We start from the raw sequence: 25,672 nt of genomic DNA on the forward strand, positions 1-25,672 counted from the left end.
AAATCCTATTAGATTGACCTAAACAAGTTAGGGTTATTTTTTTTCCTCTTATAAGAAGTCTGGAGGTGAGCAGACCGGGCCTGTTCAGCAGGCCCATGAAATCATCACTATCCCAGTTCCCTCCATCTTTTTCTTCACCAACCTGGCCACCGGCTTCCACCCTAATACTCGCACAATGGCTGATGCATCTTCAGATGCATGTAGTCCAAGCAGGAGGAGGGGGACAGAGCCATTGTTCAACCTAGTGTCAATTTAGTAAGGAAGGTAAGTCCTCCTCAGGGATTCCTGCCACCAAATCATAGATCACAACTCTGAAGCCCGACCACCATCGCTGCAAATGAGGCTAGGTGCTTGCGTACCTCACTTTCCATTTTTATCGCAGCATTTCTGACTAAAATTTTGTATCAAATATTGGCATGAATCTTATTTTGCCTGGGGTAGTCCTGGTTTACACAGGCAGTACCAGCATAATCATTACTAGGGTCCCCTTTTAGCCTCCAATGTCCCTATTTGGATGACAAATCATGATTCACCTTTCTCTAATAGAGAATGGCAAAAGAAGTGCTGAGCAAACCAACCCTTAGAATCTGTCGTCTTCCAGCAACCAAAATAACTGAAAATCCATGTAAATCTTAATTTACAGTCATTCATGAAAACACCAAAGGAGTGTATATTTATGACAGAGCTAAACTTCTTTCAGATTTTCCTTCCCATTTCTCTTGCTGTCAATATCTTACACGTGCGTGGCTGATGCCCAAAAGTGCCCTTCCTCTTCCATTCTAAGTCCAGGAAATTCTCTTTCTAACTCAATCTGTGCTGCTTCTCTTCTCTCCCTTCCCATCCCCTCTCTGGCCCAGGACTTTATTGGGCCAGTCCTCTTAGCCTCTCCACCACCTGGTATTTCTTTTTGCCTCACCTCTGTGGTACTATAAGTAGAACTTTCATCTCACCTTCACCCTTCACCAAAGAAGCAATTGCCACTGTCACTATTGATAACCACCTTGTAACAGTGAGAGTCGGTCTGCAACAGGGCAGAGAAGATCCCAGAGGGATGGTGCTGGAGCCCTGAGTGTCCTACCCTGGAGCCCAGCCTACCCACAGAGCTCCAGAAATGCGAGATAACAGATTTTGTTCAAGCCCGTGTGAATCAGGTATCTCCCCCTTGTAAACAAAGACATCCTAACGAATACATGGGATTCCGTACAACTGAGGAAGTCCCACCACAGCATCTTCATGGATGGTAGAGGAAGGGAGAAGAAAGATTCACAAATTTGTAAGCCAATATTTTGTATTCCCGTGATGTAGCTCAATATATATTTTTTTGTTTTTTTTAAAAAAAAATTTTTTTAACGTTTATTTATTTTTGAGACAGAGAGAGACAGAGCATGACTGGGGGAGGGTCAGAGAGAGAGGGAGACCACAGAATCTGAAATGGGCTCCAGGCTCCGAACTGTCAGCACAGAGCCCGACGCGGGGCTCGAACTCACAGACCGCGAGATCATGACCTGAGCCGAAGTCAGACACTTAACCGACTGAGCCACCCAGGGGCCCCTCTTTTGTTCTTTTTAAAAATATGTGATAGGAAACCCCAACGTAACTGGTTTTTGTTTTGTTTTAATGCTTGGGAGCAGTGCCCCTTTAAGAAATTTGAGGAAGGAAGCAAATGTGTTTGCTGTTCTTTAAAATGGATGGACAGGGGCACCTGGGTGGCTCAGTCAAGTTGAGCGTCCGACTTCAGCTCAGGTCACGATCTCACGGCCCGTGAGTTCGAGCCCCGCGTCGGGCTCTGGGCTGATGGCTCAGAGCATGGAGCCTGCTTCTGATTCTGTGTCTCCCTCTCTCTCTGCCCCTCCCCCGTTCATGCTCTGTCTCTCTCTGTCCCAAAAATAAATAAACGTTAAAAAAAAAAATTAAAAAAAAAATTTAATAAAATGGATGGACATTAGCCCTTCTATACTAGACCATTTTAAAAACAAAGCCAGTGCCTCAGTATGTTGATGCTGATGGGGGGGAACAGTCTCCCTCCTGGGGAAAAATACAAAGTTGTGTATGTGCATGCTAAAAATGTGATATGGGAATATACATACATGTGGACATGTGGACCCGTGTACACATGTACAAGGGACAAGCAGAGCAGCGTGGCAGAATTTGGTCTCAGAAATATGAAACTTTGGCAAGAGGCCCCTGTGAAGGCCAAACACCTTTGTAGGCAGTGAGTAGCGACCACAGCTCAAGGAGGGATTGAATGTCATCCCTCCGATAAAGCAAAATAATGGAGGGAAGGGTATCTGGTGCCCAGAAGTCACAAGAAAACAGCAGAAACATGAGGAATAGAGCCCAAATGACAAATCCTCATAATCAAACAGGTCTTTTGACTGTGGACAATCCTTCAGAAGCCATGATGGCACAGGGATGGAGCGTGAACCTTGCAAAGAGCACTGGAGAAAGATTATGGCAAACTTTGAAAACACAATCAAAGGTAGGCTGGGAAGGGATAAATCCCAGCAGGTTTTTGAAAAGACCATGTCAGTCTGTATTCAGGGCTGTGTTTCTTTAAATCTCTTTCTGTATTGTAATGATCATTTTTTTTTTTTTTGCTATAAATATATGTGCTAGTATATGTTTAGGTTCTTATGCTAAACTTCCTTTTTCTATAACAAGCAACACCGATGGGACCTTCTTCCTTACCTGACCTATATATGATTTATACATTCCGATGGGTAGCGTAGCTATGAAAGCTGACAACCAGAAACCAATGCCTAGTTCCCTGGTAGTCCTCAGCTGAGGTGCTGGCATGGGACCTGCCCAGTAAATCAAACCCTATTAAAGGAGGCAGCTGGGGTGCCTGGGTGGCTCAGTCAGGAGTCTGACTTCGGCAGAATGGCTAACATTAACAACTCAGGCAACAACAGATGTTGGTGAGGATTTGGAGAAAGAGGATCTCTTTTGCATTATTGGTGGGAATGCAAGCTGGTGCAGCTACTCTGGAAAACAATATGGAGGTTCCTCAAAAAATTAAAAATAGAACTACCCAACAACGCAGCAATTGCACCACTAGGCATTTATCCAAGGGATACAGGTGTGCTGTTTCGAAGGGACACATGCACCCCCATGTCTATGGCAGCACTATCGACAAGAGCCAAAGTATGGAAAGAGCCCAAATGCCCATCGATGGATGAATGGACAAAGAAGGTGTGGTATATATATACAATGGAGTATTACTTGGCATTCAAAAAGAATGAAATCTTGCCATTGGCAACTACGTGGATGGAACCGGAGGGTATTATGCTAAGTGAAATTAGTCAGAGAAAGACAAAAATCATATGACTTCACTCATATGAGGACTTTAAGAAACAAAACAGATGAACATAAGGGAAGGGAAACAAAAATAATATAAAAACAGGGAGGGAGACAAAACAGAAGAGACTCTTAAACATGGAGAACAAACAGAGGGTTACTGGAGGGGTTGTGGGAGGGGGGGATGGGCTAAATGGGTAAGGGGCACTAAGGAATCTACTCCTGAAATCATTGTTGCACTATATGCTAACTAATTTGGATGTCAATTTTAAAAACTAAAAAAAAAAAAAAAAAAGAAAAAAAGAAAAAAATGAAAAAAAAAATAAATTAAAAAAAAAAAGAGTCTGACTTCGGCTCAGGTCATGTTCTCACAGTTCGTGAGTTCAAGCCCCGCATCAGTCTCTGTGCTGACAGCTCAGAGCCTGGAGCCTGCTTCAGATTCTGTGTCTCCCTCTCTCTGCCCCTCCCCCACGCACACTCTGTCTGTCTCTCTCAAAAGTAAATAAACATTTAAAAACATAATAAAGGAGGTGACCGTTCCAAAAAGAAAACGGCAAAGGAGGATAGGAGGAAAGCGAGTAGAGAAAAAGTAGGAGAGTTAGTTGTGGGAAGTGGGGGGCTGGAGGACAGTCAGGAATGAGGAGGAAAGGTCAATGGAGAAAGACAGAGGGAACTACTCCAGAAAGCAGGATTATTGTGTCAACCCAGGGATGCTGAGATTAATGAAATGCACGTAGCTTGCTTTGAACTGACAGCTCAGGAAAACTGATACCATATAAGCACAACATTCTATTTATTGTGTTTCTCGCAGGGCACGTGAAAAGGGTACTTAGTCATTTCATCGTTGAACAATGCTCTATTATCCAAATGAAACTAGCTTTAAACTATTAAATAACTGCATTTACCCAAAGCATTTCTAAATATGGAAAAGCTATTTAAGCCAATGGGTATAATTTTGAATGGGATTATTATATTAATTATTTCACTTTTTTATTGTGAATGGCAGTGGGATGGTAAAAGCAGCAAAGCCAGTGACTACTTGAGTTCTAGGTCACAGACCAATGCTCCAAAATGGAATGTTATTTTTCATTTATTGAACACTGGCAATGTGGTCAGCATTGAACGCAAATTTAGATGACATTCATGACTGACCACTTTATAGTTTAAATAGGCAGAAACAAGCCTTCCCAGGAGAGAAGGGCCGGTGCCAACCAGCAACAGGCAGAAAGGTATTATTTTCTCCCCATGTCATTATGTACACAAAGCCCACTTTGGTGTGGGTCTGCTAAGAGGACTTGAGAGGTCAGCTGTCTTCAGGCAACCAGCCTTCATCTATCGGTCTGAATTATGACTCCCAACTAAACTGGAAAAGAATAAGGCTTTTATTTTAATACCTAGAGAGAACGCTTGCTGAATTTGTATGCAGTTACTAGAAATATTGCCCCCCTCACGATGTGCAAGTATCCACTGGGGACAATCAAGTCTCCTGCTCGATGCCAAGGAGATTCCCGTAACATCTGCTTCCTGTTTCATTCTCCTCTGTCCTTCTAGCAGTCTTGGAAGAGAGGGCCCTAATAGAGAGGCATTCCAGGGGAACTAAGAGTCACTTCCAATTGGGTAGTGTCTTCACTTGGTATTATCTGTGTGATACGTGTTTAACATCAGTCGGTCTGTGTGTATTTTACCCACGGGAGGTTAGCACAATCCCCGATCTGGCAGGCTCAGAGTTCCTCAATCAACAAACAAGAGTCAAAAGGCCAAGGAAGTACTGGATATTTGGGCTGGGAATTTTAGTTCAATAATACTGAGTACTTGTTATGTGCTACAGAAGTGAAAGAATCAGATGGGGTTCCCAGCCAGAAGAATCTGTCTTGAGAGGATGCCAACACATCAACTTATGTCGCGGGTGAGGAAGAAAGGGAAACTGAGATACGGTGAATATATGAGATGTGTCAGACCATGTTCTTTTCCGTTCAGTTGTACCATAATAGCATGAGGTACACACTCGTTTCCCCATGAGACGGATGATAAAACCTGAAGCTCAAGGGGAAAAGTCCTTTGTCCCAGGCACTCTGCCAACAACTTGTGGGAAACCAATCATACTCAGTTTGAAAAGGTTCCTCGAGACATAAGGAATGAGGAGAGAGAGAGGGGGTTGGGGGGAGGTAATGTCAGAAGAAGGGATGAACCAGACAAGGAATCCTGTGTCTTAATCCCCCTCCCACCACCTGGATCCCTATCATGTCCCTGCCGGCTGAAATCTGGAAAGGGAGTGAGGGGATGGTAGAAAGGGAAAGGAAAAGGGAAAGGGAAAGGAAAAGGAAAAGGAAAAGGAAGGGAAAAGGAAAAGGAAAAGGAAAAGGAAAAGGAAAAGGAAAAGGAAAAGGAAAAGAAAAGAAAAGAAAAGAAAAAGAAAAAGGAAAAAGAAAAGAAAACGAAATAAAACCAAACCTGGAGATGTTTGGAGAGCCAACAGCCCTGGGAAGATCCTAACAAGATGACAAGATCCCACCATGAAAAGAAGCGAAAAGAAACGTCTGAGAATATGCCTCAGAGATGGTATCTGCCAAACATTTTTACCGTGATTCATAGTAAGAAACATGTATTAGGCAACAATTCAGTATGTGTATGTATGTATGTGTATATATACACATACATACATACACATAATTATACACACACACAGTATATACACATATATATATACACACACTGAAAATATACCCTATATATATATATACTGAACATATATATATACACTGAACATATATATACACTGAAAAAAAATATATATATATATATATAATTAAAAGCACAAATTCATGAAAGAACAGCTACTGTATTAGTCAAGGTGCTCTAGAGAAATGGAACTAATAGAGTGTGTGTGTGTGTGTTTGTGTGTGTGTGTGTGTGTGTGTGTATCAAATCTGCAGGGTAGGCCCAGTTGACATTGCAGTTTGAATCCAAAAACTGTCTGCTGGCAGGATTCCCTCTTCTTCAGAGGAAGTCAGTCTTCTTCTGAAGGTCTTCAACTGATTGGATAAGGCCCACCAGGTGGGGGGGGGGTAATCTGCTTTGCTCAAAGTCTAATTATTTGAGTGATAATCTCATCTAAAACTACCTTCACAGCAACATCCATTATTGACCAGGTGTCTTGGCACCGTGGTCTAGCTAAGGTGACATATAAAACTAACCATCATAGCTCCCTTAACTACTCTGATAGATTCCTTTCAATTCTATTCTGCCCTTTTAAAATTCGTTTTAATGCTGGTTACAAGCTACCGGATTGATTTAAGGACTCATCCAGGGGATGCAACCTGAAAATCTGAAAAATACTGGCTTCGGAGCCCATCTGGAAGAGTCCCGCAGACACTCTTGTGCCACACCGCATGGCAGGAACAGCAAAAATGACCTTCTGCACTCAAGAGGCACGATGCTATGGAGTTTCCAGAAGCCCGGTTAAATGTGTCCCCTGAGCCTGAGTGTAGCACAGATACGGTTTCAAAAGTTAATAGACTAGAGAGCTCTTATGTTCACGAAGAAGGAAAGAACAAAGTGACCAGTGCAGACTAGGCAGGAACAAGGAACCCCAGTGGACACAGACTATGTAGATGGCGACCTCAAGGGCAGCATGACCAGATAACCCCCTGACAGCATGACAACGTAATGGCTCCCAACTCAGACAATTCCATGGAAAGAATAGCATGGATGAAATGGCTAAGCCCTATTCCTATCACCCAGTGGGACGGGAACTTGGTAGCCGTTGTTCAGTCATACATTCTGCCTAAAAAGCCACCCCAAACTAGTGGCTTGAAGCAACACCAATGATCTCGCTTTTACCCATACCCACCTGGGAGTTTGCTGGCCTCGGCAAGGTGGTTGGCATTTGCATCTGTCATGTAGTTGCAGGCAGATAATGGCTAGAACTGGAGTCATCAGAAGGCTGGCTCACTCGTGTGACTGGTACCCAGGCTGCGGGACTCCAACAGCTGGCAGCTGGCAGGGCTGGGGCTCCTGGGACCTCTCTGTCTCCACGTGGTCTCTGCAGCGCAGAAACTGGAGTGAGAGAGCCAGGCAAAGGTGTTCCACTTTGAGGACTGGGGCTCAGAAGTCACTCAGAAAGTTGAGACAGTCACAAAAGTCTGCCTCGGGCCGCAAGGAGGAGACAGAGACTCCACCTCTTGATGGAGGAAGAGTAAGTCCTGATACTGTATATGGAACCAGAAACATCGTTGTAGTCATGTTTAGCAAATAGATTCTGTCCAAAAAAGTTCACTTGGAGGAACAAAACAATGTCTTGCAAATCCACGCGGAAGTACTGAAATGTGCATCCAACCATACTAATAACCACTTGGGGCTCATTCTCAATACAGAGGCTGAGGACCACTGATGTGGCCCAACGCTCTCATTTACAGCTGTGCTGTGAGTGCATTGACGCTAAGGCAGCAATGGGGTCAGTGGCTTGCACAGGATCCGACAGTCAGATAATATCAGAGCAAGGCCAGATCCTAGACCTCTGTGCCTCAGCTTAGTTCTCTTTCCCCAGTCTCTTCGCCACCATGTTTCCCAGTGACCTTCGCATGTTCATTTCCTGAGCAGAGCTAAGTAGGCAAGGGCGTACGGAGTTCTTGCTCCTACATAACCGGCGAGAGTGGCAGGAGAGGTCTCTGCCAACAAGGGCCACGCTGCATCCAGACATGATAAAGAAGGAAACACCACGAGGTTTTCCAAGTACGAAGACGGCCAAGTTCCCGAGCGATGATGTTCTAAATATGGCGGGAGAACCCACCCATCAGAACAGATACCTCATAAATAACTGTTAACAGTCCTGGGGCGTGCCAGGTGGAAATTACCTTTGCCTACTTTCTGAGCCAAGTTAAGAAGACCTTTTGCTCTGTTTAAACCCAAGACCAAAGCCGAAGCATTCATAGCTTTGGGCTAGAAACTTAAGTTTAAAATCCATTTGTTCTAGGGTAAAAAAATAAATAAATAAATAAATAAATGTGATTTTCTATTTGCTGGCAAAAAAGAATGTCGAAGTTACTTCTTAAATACTTTTTGGAAGTTAAATCACTTCTGCTGAGGAAAAATGATGAGTCAATAGAAACTAAATCATGATCAGATGGATTAAACTGTTCTCAAGAAAATACTTTTTTAAAGGAAGGGCAAAGTGTTCAGAAGAATGGGTTTCCAGTAGATTTTATATTAACAATAATTACTTTTCTGTATCTAAGGCTTATCCAGTCTGTTGTTATGGAAATACGGGACATGGTCCCAAATGCAACAGGATAATTTCATTGCGAGATTAACCAGGAGGGCAATGAAAACGTTAAAGTATAACCCTTTGGTGTTCTGTTAAATACAAGAAAGTATACAGTATACAGAAAGGAATTTACATGAACATCTTATATTTCTAAAGTTTTGGTTCCAGTTGGGAAACTGTTTGGCTGCCTCTCCCTTCTAGATGGGCATTTGACTGAACAATAGGGGCATCAGAGAATCATGGCATGTTTGAACTGGGAAAGGTCTTAGAAGAGATTGTGTCCAAATGTCTCATTTTATAGATCCTCCCCTTCTGAGGATCTGAGAAGAGAAGGAACTCACTCAGTTACAGCTGGTGCGGGAGGACAAGAACCCAGGACTCCTGATTCCAAAGCCAATACACCGTCCACATTATCCCCCGTTTAAACCTCGCAGAACATTTTAGCAAAAGCACAGACCATAGTTAGAAACCAGAGACTGTCAGAGGAAAAAGGGATTTTCAGAGACATGTGCTCTCGGCCCCTCTAGCATCCATCCCACCTGCCAACAACAGCCTACTTTTTTGGGATGATCGCATCTCCCTCACATCAGCCCATGAGGTTATGTAGGGCAGTCCTACTAGCCTGCCGGCACGTGACCAGGTTAAGCCAATCACACATTATAATCACTTCCACTGTGATTGGTTCGCGGATGGGCACATCAAGCAATCAGAACCAATGGGAAAGAATCAGATTCTTCTTCTTCTTCTTCTTCTTCTTCTTCTTCTTCTTCTTCTTCTTCTTCTCCTTCTCCTTCTCCTTCTCCTTCTCCTTCTTCTTCTTTTCAACTTGGAAAAATGTTTTATTCTCTTCCTCTTTCAACTTAAAAGGGAGAAAACATTCAGTTTGAAGCCACTGCAGCCATCTTCCTACAACTTGGATATTGAGAAGAAAGCCAGTATATCAGAAGGCAGAGAGCAAAGATGAGAGAAACCATATACAATAGACATTGTTTGAACCCTGAATCCAGTCATGTCTGAAACCAGTTCTAACCATGTGCCTTTTAGTTACCTGAGCCAGTAAAGTTCACTTGATCATTCCAGAAAGTAGTTAATTTGGAAGGTGATCTCAGGAAACATCAAGAGAGTGGAGAGAGGAAGTAGGGAAAGAAGAAAACCAATTTAAAAAAGTATGCTATCTTATAAGTTACCCCTGTGGACGAGGCAGCTTAACCCTATGGTAAACAGCATAGGGCTCTTCCCCTTCTCTCCCCTGAGTTATCCCACCTAAGGATCAAGGGAGCTGGGGTATTTATATACTAATCCTCATAAGTCATTGTTTGAGGAATACGAATTAGTTTGGGGACACTTCTGGTACTTTGACACATGTGGGCAGAGCAAGCTCAGGGGGGCCAGAGAGAGCCTCTGGAAAGAGGTTCAGGTGGTGGTTGTGGAAGCTGAACTTGAATTGGTAGGAAATAGAAGGGGCCAAAGGGACATGAGTAGGGCCCTAAGGACACAGCCATATACCCTACAGACAAAACCACAGGACTGGATCCCGATATGACCACTTGGAAGGCTGCTTGCTGTCCAGGAACACCCAACTGGACTTTCCATTGGCAAGACATAAACAATTGTGCCAAGCCACCCAAATCCGGGGATTGTGTGCTACGGCAGTTAGCCTACCCTAATACAGGGAAAGCAGATATTTTTACAGCCAGCCATATTCATGGCTTAAATCCTGGGATCAGTAGGTGACAGATGATGCAGCTAGATCACTACCTTGTTCATAAAAATCAGTGAGATGCGAGGTGAAAAGCTCTTGAAGCTACAAAGACATGACAGGCAGGCAGACAGAAGAAAGAGCCTCTGGCTTATACACCACAGAAGCCCTGACTCAGAAATGTGGAGGGTTCCTGGGCTTTGGCCTTTGTCTGAAACAGGAGCTTTCTCTCCAAGAGGAGAACAGATCTGATTAAGACTTTCAGGCACACTGGCCTTTAGGTGTCACAGACCCATCTAAGATTGCAGAATGAAACTCCCCGTGCGGTAGAAACCGGTACTGAATTTGTACCTAAGTTCTGAGCAGTCACATGGGAAGGGCACACTGTCGTCAATGGCTCCTGCTCAAAAGAGAAGTCAGCCTCGTGGTTACCACCCCAGGGGGGCCAATGAGGACAAGGGTGTCGGGAACTCCAAGAAGAGAAGAATCGAATGGCATTGATTATGGTCAAGGGTTACTGATACCACGAGAAGCCACCAGCCTTCACAAGAAAGGACGCTAACATTTGTTGACTGCTCATCGCTTACCAAACGTGGTACGGAAGTCCCATCCGGTCCCCTGATGGCCACAAAGTATCATCACCCGCACTGTTCAGATAGGAAAATTGAAGTTTGAGGAGGAGAAGTGCCAAGGTCAAGAGCCAGGGCATAACCGACAGACAAACAACAGACACCACAAACAACTTTACCGTGCCACATCATGCTTCCTCCTCTGAACTGTCCTCTGCGTGGTGCACAAATGCAAGAAACGGAATGTCTTGGGAACTTGTGAAGTCGGCAAACTTAAAGTAAAATCCCGTATTTATCTTAATTTTCTAAGTATCCGTCTAAACACTTTATTTCTACAGTTAATCAAATTAATTTTATGTCAACAGGTATCTAAATATTCCGTTCTAGTAACTCATGGGCTATGCACAGAGCAGGCATCTAAAAACATTTTGTTGAAGGAATAAATGAAGGCCTGACATGTACTTTGGCAAAGATGTTTTTTTTTTTTTTTTTTTTTTTTTCCATTCTCATATACAATTGGCAAGATCTTACTGTCTTAATAGCTTTGCTTTTTCATCCCTGGTGCATCAGTCCAGCCTCACTATCCCGCCCTGTCCCAACAGTAACAACTGCAACCAAATAGCACATCTCAAAAATCCTTCCCAGCCGCTGCAGTCTTCAGGAACCGATCTACCCCTCCTCCACTGTGCAATCCCCTTCCTTTGTGGCAGCCTTGTCCCTGAGGGACACCAACCCTGCTGATCATCCCTGATAAAAATGACCAACATTTTGTCAAATTTTACACTTCACGGAGCAATCTCCCCCAAGGTTAAGTCATTTGATTCCCACAGTGACCAGAGAGGAAGGCAAGACAGGTATCATTAAGTCCTGTTTCAAATGAGCGAACCGAGGGTCAGGTTTGCCCGGGATCATGCAACCAGCAGGCAGACGAACGAAGACTCACTGCACAGTCCTCTCTCTCAAAACCTCACACTCCTTACAGCCGACAATGCTGCACCTCCCGTCCTCAGGACCCCCAAGAAATGGCCAAGGGACCACAAACCAGCTGGGCCACCTGCAGCTACCAACCTCCACCGCAGTAACAGCTGGGCTCACAAGGGGGAGCCACCTCGACACCCTCTTCTAGGCAACAAGACTGTCATAGAGGCAGAGAAGCCCTGAGGGGGAGCTGGTGGCCAGAGTAGAGCCCGTGGGGACAGAGGTTGCACATACAAGTACTGTCGGAACTTCCTCCGCTCCTTACGATTACCTCTCGAGTCAGAGAAAAGCTCCAGGCTCTTAAAAACACTGGAATCAGGCACGAGAGTGTTCGAACCCCGCTCTGCTGCTTCTGTTACCTTGGGTAAAATTTTAACCTCTCTGAACCTCCCACATGGGGAAGAGAGTATTAACATAGCAGCGTTTCAGCATCAGCTGAGGTGGGTAAAGTGTTTAGGATAAGACCTTAATAATAGAAATAATAGAAGCTATCATCAATGTTTATAACTAAGGTAACTGTTCATGGTCATAATAATATACATGTAATATACGATCATAAATACAAGTCAACTGACTACCGTAAACAAGACATGAATGGGACAAGGAAACGAAAAAGCTACCTAAGGAAGTTTGGCAAATGGCTCCTATTTTCTGTGTCACCACACAAGCATCTGGTATTGGTCCTACTTCATCCTGCCTAAAATTTTTTCGAAATGAGATGGGAGGAGCCTTCACCCAGCGTCCCGGATGTGTGGAAGGAGCTGAGCGAAACGGACATATGCCACAATGCACTGGCCAGCGCCCTTCAGTCTAATTGCGACTGCAAACTGTGTTTAGGGACATCTCAGATTTGTTCTCTAGTGAAGCAGCTCCAGCAAATCTTCAGGGTGTGCTGGTTGCTAGGGTGCCATTCAGAGAGAAGGGGAAGAGTCTTGTGGCTTCCGAGGTAAGGAGCTATGTGATCCTGGGGAAAGTCAAGTCTGGGTTTCAATACAGCAGAGTATCTAGACCCGCATCGCCCTGGGGAAGCCTAGGTTCTATTAAAATTTTAACCCTTCAAAGGATGCTGATATGAGGCGCCTGGGTGGCTCAGTTGGTTAAGCATCCAACTCTTGATTTCGGCGTGGGTCATGATCTCACGGTTCGTGGGATCGAGCCCCATGTCGGGCTCTGTGCTCACAGCACAGAGCTTGTTTGGGATTCTCTTTCTCCCTTTCTCTACCCCTCCCCCCACTCACACTCTCTAATTCTCAAAATAAATAAAGAAACTTAAAAAAAAACCAAACAAACAAAGGATGCTGCCAGTCTTCATCTGGCAGACAGAGTCCTCAAGGTGGAGATGTTTCAGCATGAGGAACCAAAGTACTTAGAAGGACTATGTGAAAAAAAAAAATCAATTTTGTGTCCATGTCAAGTTTCTATGCAACTTTTAGAAATTTGACTTTGATAGCTAAAAAAAAAAAAAAAAAAGCCTACTGGATACTTAGAAAATTTGTTATTTTGAGAAATAACCCTTGCAGAAGTATTCATTATCTTAATTAAAATAATAGATAATAATTTCTGTTCATAGAATTCAGGATTCTCTGAACCTGGAGGAGAAAAAAACGGAGAACTCATTGATTAATTCCATATATACTGAGTGACTTCTCTCTTCCAGATGCTGTGCTGAGTTCTAAGAATAAATAATAAGACCTAATTCATGCCTTCAACAAGCTTATGGTCTAGAGAGGGAGGTGGGCTTGCATTCAAGTTTGGCAAATACTAGAGGAAACCATGGCAGTCTTTATTTTCCAAAACTGATTGTAATGACTTCTCCTGTGCCACGTGCTCTTCTAGAACTTTTTATCCTCCCATCAAGAGGTAGAGCCTAATTCCCCCGTTGTTAAATCTGATCAGGCTGGTGATTCCCTTCTAAGACAATGCAAGAAAAGTGACAGTGCAATTTCTGAAGCTAAGTCCCAAAAGGCAATGTAACCTCTGCCTTGCCTTCTGGAATACTCTCTCTGGGGGTCTTCAGATGCCATGGAAGCAGTCGGACTGCCCTGAGGATGGCATGCTGAGAGGAAGCCCAAACTAGCCCATGCAGAGAGACCATACGGAGAGGCTCTGAGCCCACGTTAAAGGAGACAGATGCTTGGCAAACTGACGTGTCCCCACACTCTGCCCTCCTCTGTTGTTCCAGCTGCGGTCACCATTTAACCGCAACTCCACGAGGACCCCAAGCTAAAAGTACCCAGCTGGAGCCTTTCCTGAATTCCTGACCACAGAAGCCACATGAGATAAGATGGTTGGTTGCTCTACACTGCTAAGTTTGGGGGAGATTTGTCATGCCGAAATAGTACCTGAAATGGGGACCCCTTGAGGCAGAACCCTATTTGCTCTGTTCGCCAGTATTCACTCTGGGGATCACAACACCTGGCTCACAGCTAGTATTTCGGAAAGATTTGTTGAAATTTTGTTAAGTAGCAGGAAGTGTTAGGCACATCAGTAGATAAAGGAAAAATGACTAATGGCATTGATGAAATAGGAAATGTTTCCCAGAGGAGGCGGCAAGTCAAGTGAACCTCAAGGGATGAATCAGTCCAATAAGGGACAGGAAGAGAATGTCAGGTAGAAGGGAGAGCAAAGGCTACGACACAAAGGCATAGAGTAGCTGAGGAGATTTAGGGAAGCGTAAGTAACTTACTGGGGCTGAAATGAAGGCAAATGATGGGGAATGTGGCAGGGGAGGTAGTCAGGAACAGAGCAGGAGATGCCTTGCGTGCTCAGCGGGTCTTAGACCACGAGTGAGCACCGCCATACTCTCCCCCATTCCCAGACAGAAGGGGCCAGTGAGGCCTCTCCTCCACGCCCCTGTGTTAGGCACATGGGTCCCTTCTCTTGACCTCCTGTCAGTGAATGGGAGACGACTCCATGAAGCGATGCAGCTGTAGACACATTTCAAAGACCTTATCTGCTCCTCATTGAGTATGCGTGGAGTTTTTCTAGACGGGACCCGAATCCCACCAGCTCTTACATCTCCAAAAGCATCTACGGGTTTGCGAGAGAAACCGCCCACCTCGGAGAGGCAGGGGCAGGGAACGTGGACCCAGGGATACACTGGGGTCTGAGCTCTTTGCTTCCTCCAGTTTTCCATATGGCTTTTCTCTAGGTCCAGAGGAGGTCTTGTATCTCCAGCTGGTATCTCAAATGCATTGTTTGCATTCCTGGGCTTTAGGCTTCGGAATAGAAAGCCACGATTAACTCCTTTGTTATCTGTGCTCTGCAGGGACGTCCTGGAGACAGGAGATCGGTCAGAACAGGCCATGTAGCGCTGTAGAAACAAGTATCCCAACACTCAGGGGCATAACACCACAAACCTCTCCCTGTCTCACGCCACACATGTGACCCGGAAGGCGCTCTGCTCGTCCGGTCACTCAGGACCCAAGGCAGACGTAAGCCGCTTCTCCACACGGGCTTCCACAGTTGCCCTGGCAGGGTGAAGAGGAAACGGTGAACCGTGCACTAGCCTTCAGAGCTTCTGCCCAGAAGAGAACACATGTCACAACCGGGGCCGAAGGGCAAAGCTGCCGTAGAGGTTTACCGGACAAACACCAAGGGAAAAAAGCCTTAGCTACTGTCTTTGTCTACTCAGGCTGCCGTAACAAAATACCACAGACTAGGCGGCCTCAACAACAGAATCTTATTTCCTTACAGCTCTGGAGGCGAGAAGTCCAAGATCAAGGTGACACCGTGGTTGGCTTCTGATGAGGACTCTCTTCCTGGAAGCCAGCTGCTCCTTGTGTCCTTACACGACCTCTTCTTTGTGCAGGTAAGGGGATGGGGGTGGGGGTGCCATGTCGAAAGCAGTCCAGATTTTGATGTTATATATTGTATATATAATACCTATGTTTGTGCGTGTGGGTGCACATGGTCTCAAGCACCTCCATTTATTTTTTTTTTTTTTAATTTTTTTTTCAACGTTTTTTATTTATTTTTGGGACAGAGAGAGACAGAGCATGAACGGGGGAGGGGCAGAGAGAGAGGGAGACACAGAATCGGAAACAGGCTCCAGGCTCCGAGCCATCAGCCCAGAGCCTGACGCGGGGCTCGAACTCACGGACCGCGAGATCGTGACCTGGCTGAAGTCGGACGCTTAACCGACTGCGCCACCCAGGCGCCCCATCAAGCACCTCCATTTAAACCTAGGCTACGCGGCAGCTGATGTGCGGCCATAGCTACGTTTGGGCACTTTTGCAGGCTAGGACGGCTACCTCAGGAGAAGCCAACTTAAGTGAAAGGACTCCGATGAAAGCTTTTATCTCATCTAAAAGGAGCAAGAGCAGGTTCAGTCCTGACCAACCGGGTAAAGAGATACGGAGCAGAGAGCGAGTCTTTCCCACCGGGCCTCATGGACCATAGGCTCCGTGGGAAAAACATTTTCTTCCTCTCCCTGAATTCCTGGTGGCCCATAGCATAAGCTCTTCTCCTCCCCGAGAAGTATCTCTCTGGGCTCCTCCTCACAAGAGGAGAGGTGCCGTGTCCGGTTATGGAGACGAGGAGAGCATCATTGCAGCTGCATGAAATCTTCCGGGTCTCTCGCTGTCTCCTCACCTGCCCTTCTCTCCATGCGGTTTGCCCCGTAGGGAGGACCCACTCCTGCCAGGAAAGGTCTGAAGATGTGCAGGGGTTTGACCTACGACCAGATGTGTAAGTTCAATTCAAAGGAGAACGTATGGGAAACCCATCTGGCCCCTTGTCTGTATCTTACACTCAAATCTAGCCCTGTAACAATTCTGATATTCTTGACTTTTGCTTGAAAAATATCAATAGCCGACTCTTATATAATGCTCAAGATGTGTGAGACTCTGTTCCAAATGGCTTACATACATTAATTCACTTAAGCATCATAAAACCCTGTGAGGTAGATGGTAGGCCTCACAAAGATGTCCACACCCTAAGCCCTGAAACTAGGCAATATGGTGATGGATACACAACAACGGGAAAATTAAGGAATTAAAGTTGTGAATCAGATTATCCCAGATTATCCAGGTGGGCCGGGTATACTCATAAGGGTCCTTTAAAAAGGAAGAAGGAAGCATAAGACTTAGTTGAAACAGCATGAGAAAGGCTTGGCTTTCAAAACAGAGGAAGGGACCATGCATGAGCCAAGGAGTACAGGTGACCTCCAGAAGCTGGAAAAGGCAAGACAGTCGATTCTCCCCTAGAGCCTCCCGAAAGGAACAGAGCTCCCACCAACACCTTGAGTTCAGCTCAGGAAGGCCCATTTCAGACTTCTGACTCATGAAACTATAGGCTAATCAGTGTGTGTTGTTTTAACCACCGAGTTTGTGGTAATTTGTTACAGCAACAGTAGGAAACTAACACAAGGTGGGTGCTATTATTCATCCCACTAACCCACTGATGAAACGGAGACAGGGAAATGTTAGGTAACTAGTCCCAGGTCACAGCCGGGCCCCTTGCTCCTAGAGTCTGCCTTATGGATCACTGTGCCTTCTTGATCTCCAGTGCTCTCCTAAGTTGGATCAGAAATGGGTGAGAAGACGGATGCAATTAATTATTACCTTGACAAATCTCAATGGGGCGAGAAGATGGTAACCAACATTCTGTAAGTATTTACAGCTCTGGGCCTCTGGCAAGCATTCTCTCATCTGATCCTAACAACAACCACGTAATGGACACAACCGTTATTCCCATTCAGCCGGTGAGAAAACCGACTTCTGCAGAGGTGAAGCAGCTTGTCCAATGTCATGACGGGACCAGCAGGCTACCTGGGACTTGTCTTTTTCCGCAACAATAGTGGATGGACAAGGGGAACTAGGATGCCTCTTCAGGATGAGGCTTGGAACTTGCATGTTGCAACTGCCACCCTCTTGAGCTGTATCAGGTCATGTGGCCCAACCCAACACCCCTGGGACAGTGAAGTGTGTTCTTCCCACAGAAGTAACAGGAGAGGTTGAGGATGGTTGCCCCCCAACCATCAAATCTGTCGGAATTGTTGCAAATCCAAGCCAGGGAAGAGACACAGGTACCCTTAAAATGAGATCTGCAAACCTCCTTGCCTTGCAAACACACAGGCTCTTGTTTCGGTTCCACACGAACTAGCGATCTGTGCTGTCAGAGAAATGCAAGATGGCAGCCTATACCTCAACTTCCAGTACGTACGGGGGTCTGCTGAGCCTCTAGTGCATCTGCATCCCAATGACACAATGTCCCTGAATGGGATCTAAGCTCCCAGCTGGCGTGGAGTCCACTCACAGCGATAGGAAACCCTCGTATGGAAATGGTGCTGCTCTAATACGCCTCTGAGCCCGTCCTGCTGGGCGTCCTCCAGCTACCCTGACTGATGCGTGCAGCCCTCTTGAGCATCGCAAACTCGTTCCCCGGGAAAGAACTTTCGAGGTGTGCTGAGCTCGAAGGGAAAGAAGGGAAATGTGTTTTCGACTATCCCCCCTCTCAACCTAAGACTGAACAAAACAGCCGAGGAAAGCTGCAGCTGTCAACTGTATCGTTCTCAGAATAAGTTAGAAAAATGTAACTTAACAAAAGTTGACAAAGGTGGAGAGTCTGATCTTTGAGAGAGGAAAACAAAAATCAAATGACGATTTTGCAAAGCACGGACATGTTAGTCACCTATGGTTAGAAAATACATTATCGGAAGTAAAATGTTGGGTTTTCTACTTTGTTGGAAGCAATGGAGGGCTTCACTCTCCTGACTCCCAGGAACATCATCTGAGGAAAGAACTGGAATTTCTAGAGCAAGTGAAAAGCGTGGCTTTTGCAGCTTTGTATTGCTCTCATTTCTTCTCCTCATGTACTGTCTTTTACCTTCATAATTAAAAACAAGTGAAAGTAACGGTAGCCTTCGCCCTGGGATTTTCTTCGAATGAAGAAGGATGTCTCTAATTCTCTACTAATTAGTTCTACTAGTGCCTATGTTCTGCACCCATCCAATTTCTGCTCAGGAGGGTACAACAGAAAAAATAACATGCTTTGGAATCAGACAAACCCTTAGCCTCAGTTTCCTTTTCTGTAGAATTTAGATGTTTATTCCTCGTTCAATTCAAGGAGTTATTATTTTTTTAATGTTTATTTTTGAAAGAGAGAGAGAAAGAGAGAGCGAGTGCATGAGCGGGGGAGGGGCAGAGAGAGGAGACAGAGAACCCAAAGCAGACTCCACACGGTCATCACGGAGCCGGGTGTGGGGCTCGAACTCACAAACCGTGAGATCATAACCTGATCGGAAACCAAGAGTCGGATGCTTAACGGACTGAGCCCCTCGGGTGCCCCCCCAGAAGTTATTTTGAATATTAACAACGAAATTCCGAAAAGGAATGATAACATTGGGAACATTTTCTTCTCTCTCCATGCCTATTCTGCAGGGTAGACCCTGACTTAGAGAGAACACACACTTCACCCATTTCCTGCACGTGTCAAACAGGATCATGGCTCATCTGTAAATCCTTTGTGTTACAATCCTTAACCAGGCCCCCGGCAGCCACCCTCCGTGCGGAGATTCAACAACGCCATCTGCAGTCACAGACGAAGGGGAGGAGAGCTGGGAGTGGGCACAGGAGGGGATGCACACTGGCGGTAGGTGCTTCCCCGGGGAAGTGACACGCATCACTTGTACTCATAGACCATTGGTCAGAACTAGTCACATGACCCAGACACCCTGCGAGGGAAGTGAGGGCTGTGAAGGAGCAGAAGCCTATCAACTAACCTAGCAGCAAATATCTCTGCCACACATGGGTTCAAGAGAACCAAATCCAAGTCTTAGATCCTCCTGACCACACATGACTCTGGGTAAACCGAGAAGACAGACACATCCTAATGCCTCCGTCCGATGTGTCACCATATCAAGAAGCTCAACAACAAGACTGATACTAGAGTTCGGGGGCAACTTTCGAGCATTAAGGATACACACAAAAGATAAAGCACAGTGCCGTGGGCTGAGGTTAAGGGAGGAACCCTGAAAATCTGGTGCCTGGAAATCAAGTCAAGAGGATGCCAAGAAGAAAAGAAATATTGAACAGCGTGGAGGTTTTAAGAAAGATCTAGAGCACAGCCATGAACTGGTAGTTTCCAAGGCACAGCCATCTCACAGATGTGTTTTGTTTCACTTACACAAGGTCTAAAAAAACGTTTTAATTAACCGGCAACGTTTCAAAATGGCACGTTGTACACAAAAATCGAGATCTCCTGCCTCTGTTGAAAATTTGGAAGCTGTGAGTCGGCACCAGTTTTTCCGCAAAGGTTGGCAATAATTAGCTGGAGGTGAGGGGCACCTGCATCCTGTGGAAGCTGTGTCGCTCACCAATCCCTACGAGCCCTTTTCACTCATTGGTGGTTCCTGAGGACCCCAGAGGTGTCTGGGTTCCCAACTTCTGGTCTCAGTGAGCTCATGCAAGTTCTTCCCAGCTCTGTGCACGATCATCCCACGTAACTTACAGAGAAATACACAGACAGAGCTCCTCTCAAACAAGAATCCCAGGCAGCCGTCTCCAAGCACCATGATGGGCCAGCACAACTCGTGTGGAAAGCAGTTTCATAAGGCGTCAGGACTTTCCAAATGTCCACACTCCTTGACCCTGGAATTTCACCCCAGAGACCCTCCCTTAAAGAAACTTTCCCTTCAGTGCTTTACGTAAAAGTTCACCATGACTTTATTTATAGTGGAAAGCCACTGGAAAGTTTATGCTGAGATCTTTAGGTAAACTATACTCAGTGCACCTAGTGGGCTCTCAGGCATAGATACAAGTATCAACCGAGGGTCATGCTATTAAACCACAAGCCCCTACTCTGCAAAACGTTCATTCATACGAATCAAAAGTCAACTGAGGAGCTGTTGTGGAAGGGCGTCGAGGGGACATGACCGCCGGTTGACCTGTGAGCCGTATGTGGGCACCAGGAGCTCCTCGCTTCTGCCCCTGTCCTTGGAATGTGGGTTCCACTCGCCTTTCCTGCTCCCAGAGACTGGTCCAAGGACATCGCCTTGAGATGGTGATGTGCTGTTGAGAACACCTGCACGGTATACGTGACTGAAACCAGTTAAGGATTCTTTACGCGCTTTTAAGGTTTGGCGGGCTGGTGTGGGGCTCCACTTGTCTTTCAGATGGCCAAGGCACGCCTTGTGTATAAGGTCCCTTGTTCATTCATTCTGCCACCTACCAACCGGGAATGGCCTGCATTATCTCCCCTCATATCTCTGCTCTCTGAGTACTGCCTGGTTCCAGATTGCACCCAGTATGCTTCTGAGGAGCCCTTTAAGATGAAAGGAAACTCAGGAGATATGTCTGCTACGTTTAATAGATTACCCTGGATAGAATCTAGTTTGGAAAAAATATTGCTCTATAAGACATCGTTTGAAGCAAAATTGGCATAATTTGAGTAAGATAATTCAAATTAGATAATTCTATCGTATCAATATTAAATGCCCTAAAGTTGATCATTTTGTTGTGATTATAAAAGAGTGGCCTTGGTCTTAGGAGATACTCTTGAAATACTGAGGAATAAAGGATCATAAGATCTTTGACTTGATCTCAAATGATTCAGAAGAAAATAGTAATATTATTAATATTGAATATGTACGAGAGGGGAGATAATACAAATGTGGCAAAATAGTAACAACTGGTAAAACTGGGTGGACGATAAATGGGTGTTCATTGCAGTATTTCTTGAATTTCAATTGTCTTGACAGTTTACTGTGGTTTGAAATTTTTTCAGTTAGAAGTTAAAGGGTGCTCAACTGGAAAATGCCATGGCATCATGTCAAATAAAAAAATTCAAGCTAGATAATCATGTATCCAGTGTGATCTTAAGTAAGTTAGAAAAATCCCTCCACATAGAAGACCAGACTGGCAGGAAAATATTGAAACATTAATATCTACACTTGGTGGGTAAACTGGACTGGGAATGCTTTTATGCTTCCATTTTTCTATATTTTCTCCACATTTTTAATAACCATCTATCACTTTTATAATGAAAAAAAAAAAAAACTAACTACCAAGCACCATGGGAGAAAACAAAGTCATTTTGTCTACCTCCTCAACTTTGAGCCGGAAGCCAAAATCCAGAGCAATGACAGAAGAAAGGGGTTCAAGCTCTCAGCTATTACGGTGTCAAAGACTGTGTTTCAGGGGTTGCCGAGTGACCTTTAATGAACACCTGTCTGAGACAGAAAAATCATAGTATTCCAGGCTTAGGACTCAATGTATAATTGAGCTTTAGTATCACAGTGGGACCGCTGGGTATATCCCCAGATTTAAGATTTGTGACCAAGCCGAGGAGTATTTTTTAATTTGGCTGCTTCTCCGTGGACTTCACTTCAGATCGGGGGCCCAGTGGGTCAGATGGAACTGATTCATTAGCCCACAGGCCTTTTTCGTTGCTGGCAAGGTCAGCATCCTCTCAGTTCCCCGGGGGCGGGGGGGAATACTGGCCTAAGACGCCCCAGCGACTCCTCTCCCCCACCTCCTTCCAGCTACCTTCTTCTACCTGGGCTTCTGTTCTGTGCCTGTTCTCTGGCTCCTGTTGTCAAAACCCCACTTCCTCCTCCAGACTTTTGGAAGGGAAGCTGTCTCTTGTCTGTCCAAACTATCTCTGCACTCTTAACAGCCCTCTTCCTTCCTCTGGCCTTGTAAGCATGCAGTAAAAGTCTCCTTTCCCTCTGTTCCAAGGTCTCCAGGAATTCTCTCCAAGCTCCATCCACTCCTGCCTCTCCCCAACCCTGTCACTCGGTCTTGCTGGAACCACATCTGTCTTTGGAATCACAGCCAGCAACTTGTACCCACAATAGGCTGACATTTCTTATGGTCCTCTCACTGTCACCTTTACTGGCTGGAACAAGGGCTTCCATTCTGACCCTGAGACCTTGCCTTGGCAGAGTCTAGGTTCGAGTTGCCTAGACCAGAGAAGCAGCTATCAACACCGCCTAGTCCCCTCCAGGAGATCGGAGACCTTCTCATCCCCCCTGGTGGTTATGACGATCCTTAGTATTCCTCCAGTAGAACTGACTACTCTTAACACTGCCGCTAAGCCCTCGCCTTGCTGAGCTGGCAGAAATATCAACCTCAGTCATGCTAGAAAGCTCCCCACTCCCCAGAGGTTTTGCAGAGGTCCTACATGATGCCAAGGCATTACGTTGAAAGCCTGGAGTAAGACCCCTTGAGATCAAATCCTGCCTCTGCTACTTATGAGCTGTGAGCACTCATGGGAACTACTCACCCTCTCTCTGCCTCAACTTCCTCATCTGTATAGCGGGAATAATAGTCTCTGCCTTGTAGGGATGTTGAGACAATGGCATGACTCGAAATGTGTAAAATGCAAAAAAAAACAGTGCCTGGCATATAACAAGCTCTAAGAGTTTGTTTTTGCTACTGTTTGTGCGTCTGTATTGATTATGGCCATTGTCCCGGACACATCACCTTGGAATCCAATTGTTCCATCACTTCCCTGATACATTCGGGGTTTAGGAATTCTTGGAGAAGCAGGGGGCTCCTGAGCCTGCGGCCCAGTCCCCTGGGAGGCATCTTCAACCTTCCCTGCTGGAGTCCCGCCACCTCCTTGAGGGCCTCCAGGGAGCAGGGCACAAGCCTGGGTGCTCCAGGAGCCTCAGAACACCAAGGTGCAGAGCAGAAACTCAAAGCTTTGCTGAGGAAATGAATAAATGAATCTCTAATGACCGAGAATTCACACTGCAAAGGGATAGGAGGAGCTATGGGAAAGAGAAAATGTCAAAAGACAAGTTGGTTTCACAGAATGGCAGTCCTAGTCCATTCCTTCTGCTCAGTGGGAATTTGTGAGAGTTGGGCCTCAGGGTTTAGGGGAGAAAACATAGAGGGATGCTTCCCTAAGAAAGGCTTTGTATCGGGGCGCCTGGGTGGCTCAGGTGGTTAAGCGTCCGACTCTTGATTTCAGCTCAGGTCATGATCTTGCAGTTCATGAGATCGAGCCCTGCATCAGGTCCTGGGCTGACAGTGGGGAGATTGCTTGGGTTTTCTTTCTTCCTCTCTCTCTCTCTATTCTATCCGTGCTTGTTCTCTCCTCTCTCTCTCTCTCTCTCTCTCAAAAATAAATAAATAAACCTTACAAAATAAAATGGGGCTTGTAATGTCACTCAGGGAAGATATCCCGACTCCTACTCAGAATGTGAAAAGTCCCAAGAAATAATTGCTGCTACCACTCGAATAGGTCAAGAGAAATGACCAGACTGAACCCCATGGAGAAAAGACATTGAAAAAGTAGAAAGAGCAACCTAACATCTATAAACCAATACCAAATGTTCTAACCTGCATGCAGCTGGAGTCTCAGAAGGTGAGGAGAGAGTGAACGGGGCCAAAGAAATATTTGAAGAGATAAAGGCTGAGAATCTTCCAAAACTGATAGACGACACCAAGCCACTTACGAACCCCGTACAGGAAGCTCCGAGAACCCTCAGAAAAGAAAGACAAAGAAAACTCCACCTAAGCACTTCAGAGTCAAACTGCTGGAAATGGAAAACAGAGAAAGATCTTACAAGCAGTTGAGAACAAAAGAGAAATGACATCAAAGGGGAAAGGGGAGACTTACTGGAGACTTCTTAATCAGAAAAACTCAAGCCAGGGGACAAAACATAGGCCGCGTGAAAGGAGCAAAGTGAAAAAGAAACCATCTTACAATTTTGTATCCAGTTTTGCTCCAGGACATCTGGAGGTACTTAGCCAATAGCAGGTGGTACTTTTATTGTGTGTAGTCCCGCTGGGGGATGCAAGGTCCTGGGGAGCCTTCCTTTCACATTTGCAAAGCCGGCTGGATCACCCACAGGACCACCTGCTCCTTCAGCAGCACGAAACTCAGTAGAACTGCCAGGAGGAGTCGGGGTGCCTGGGTGGCTCAGTCGGTTAAGCATCTGACTCAGTTTCAGCTCAGACCATGATCTAGCAGTTCATGAGTTCAAGCCCCGCATTGGGCTCTGCGCTGGCAGTGTGGAGCCTGCTTGGGACTTTTCTCTCTCCCTCTTTCTCTGCTCCCCCCCCCCCCCTTGTGGCTCTCTCTCTCACTCTCTCTCAAGAAATAAACTTTTAAAATTTTTAAAAAATAATAAAAAGAACTCCTAGGAGGAGTACGTCCTGATCAATATGGTTTCCAGCCTTGATTGATATCACCTGGGAAACCACCTGGGGTACTTCAAAAAACGAGGCACATCCAAGCCCCGGACCTTGAGATTCCTGTTTCATTGTTTTGGGGTGTATCCTGCCATTTTCTTTTTAATTCAGCAAGTTAATTACAGTGAACAGCCAGGTGGATTACAACCTTTTTTTTTATTTATTTTTTTTTTTTGATGTTTTATGTATTTCTGAGAGACAGAGAGAGACTGAGCACGAGTCGGGGAGGGGCAGAGGGAGAGGGAGGCCCAGAATCCCTAGCAGGCTCCAGGCTCTGAGCGGTCAGCCCAGAGCCTGACCCGGGGCTCGAACTCATGAGCTGTCAAATCACCACCCGAGCCCAGCTTGGATGCTCAACCGACTGAGCCACCCAGGCGCCCCGCAGCCGACCGTTGAAATAGGACTGTTTCTCCTTTAAAGTCAGATGTGATTTAACTACCAACACTATTTCTTCTGTTGAATATTAGCTAACCGTCTCCTGTTTTAAAAATGAGTAGCTAGAACTGTCTCGGGCAAGACTCCTACACAGCTGACTTGCTCCCAAATTTGGATGCGCATCGGTAACACCTGGAGAGTTTTAAATCGTTCTGCTGCCTGGGTCACGGGAGATTCGGATTTACTCGGAATAAGCTACCCACCCCCCACCCCCCCCACACCCGGGTATCTGGGGTTTTATAAGTGCCACTGCTCTTCGGATTTCTAGAAGGCCCCGGTTCCCAGT

General features: G+C 45.7%; 1 protein-coding gene across 1 annotated transcript in view; it reads right to left on the reverse strand.

The window, feature by feature from the left end:
- GADL1 (glutamate decarboxylase like 1) overlaps nucleotides 1-25,672 on the reverse strand; it is a 279,311-nt gene that overhangs the window by 247,908 nt on the left and 5,731 nt on the right. Inside the window, exon 2 of the mRNA XM_042955688.1 lies at nucleotides 7,148-7,339. The gene's annotated coding sequence lies outside the window, so the exon portion shown is untranslated. The remainder of the gene's footprint in view (nucleotides 1-7,147; nucleotides 7,340-25,672) is intronic.

The sequence above is a fragment of the Panthera leo genome, chromosome C2 (assembly GCF_018350215.1).
Source record: "Panthera leo isolate Ple1 chromosome C2, P.leo_Ple1_pat1.1, whole genome shotgun sequence".
In the NCBI taxonomy this organism is placed as follows: domain Eukaryota; kingdom Metazoa; phylum Chordata; class Mammalia; order Carnivora; family Felidae; genus Panthera; species Panthera leo.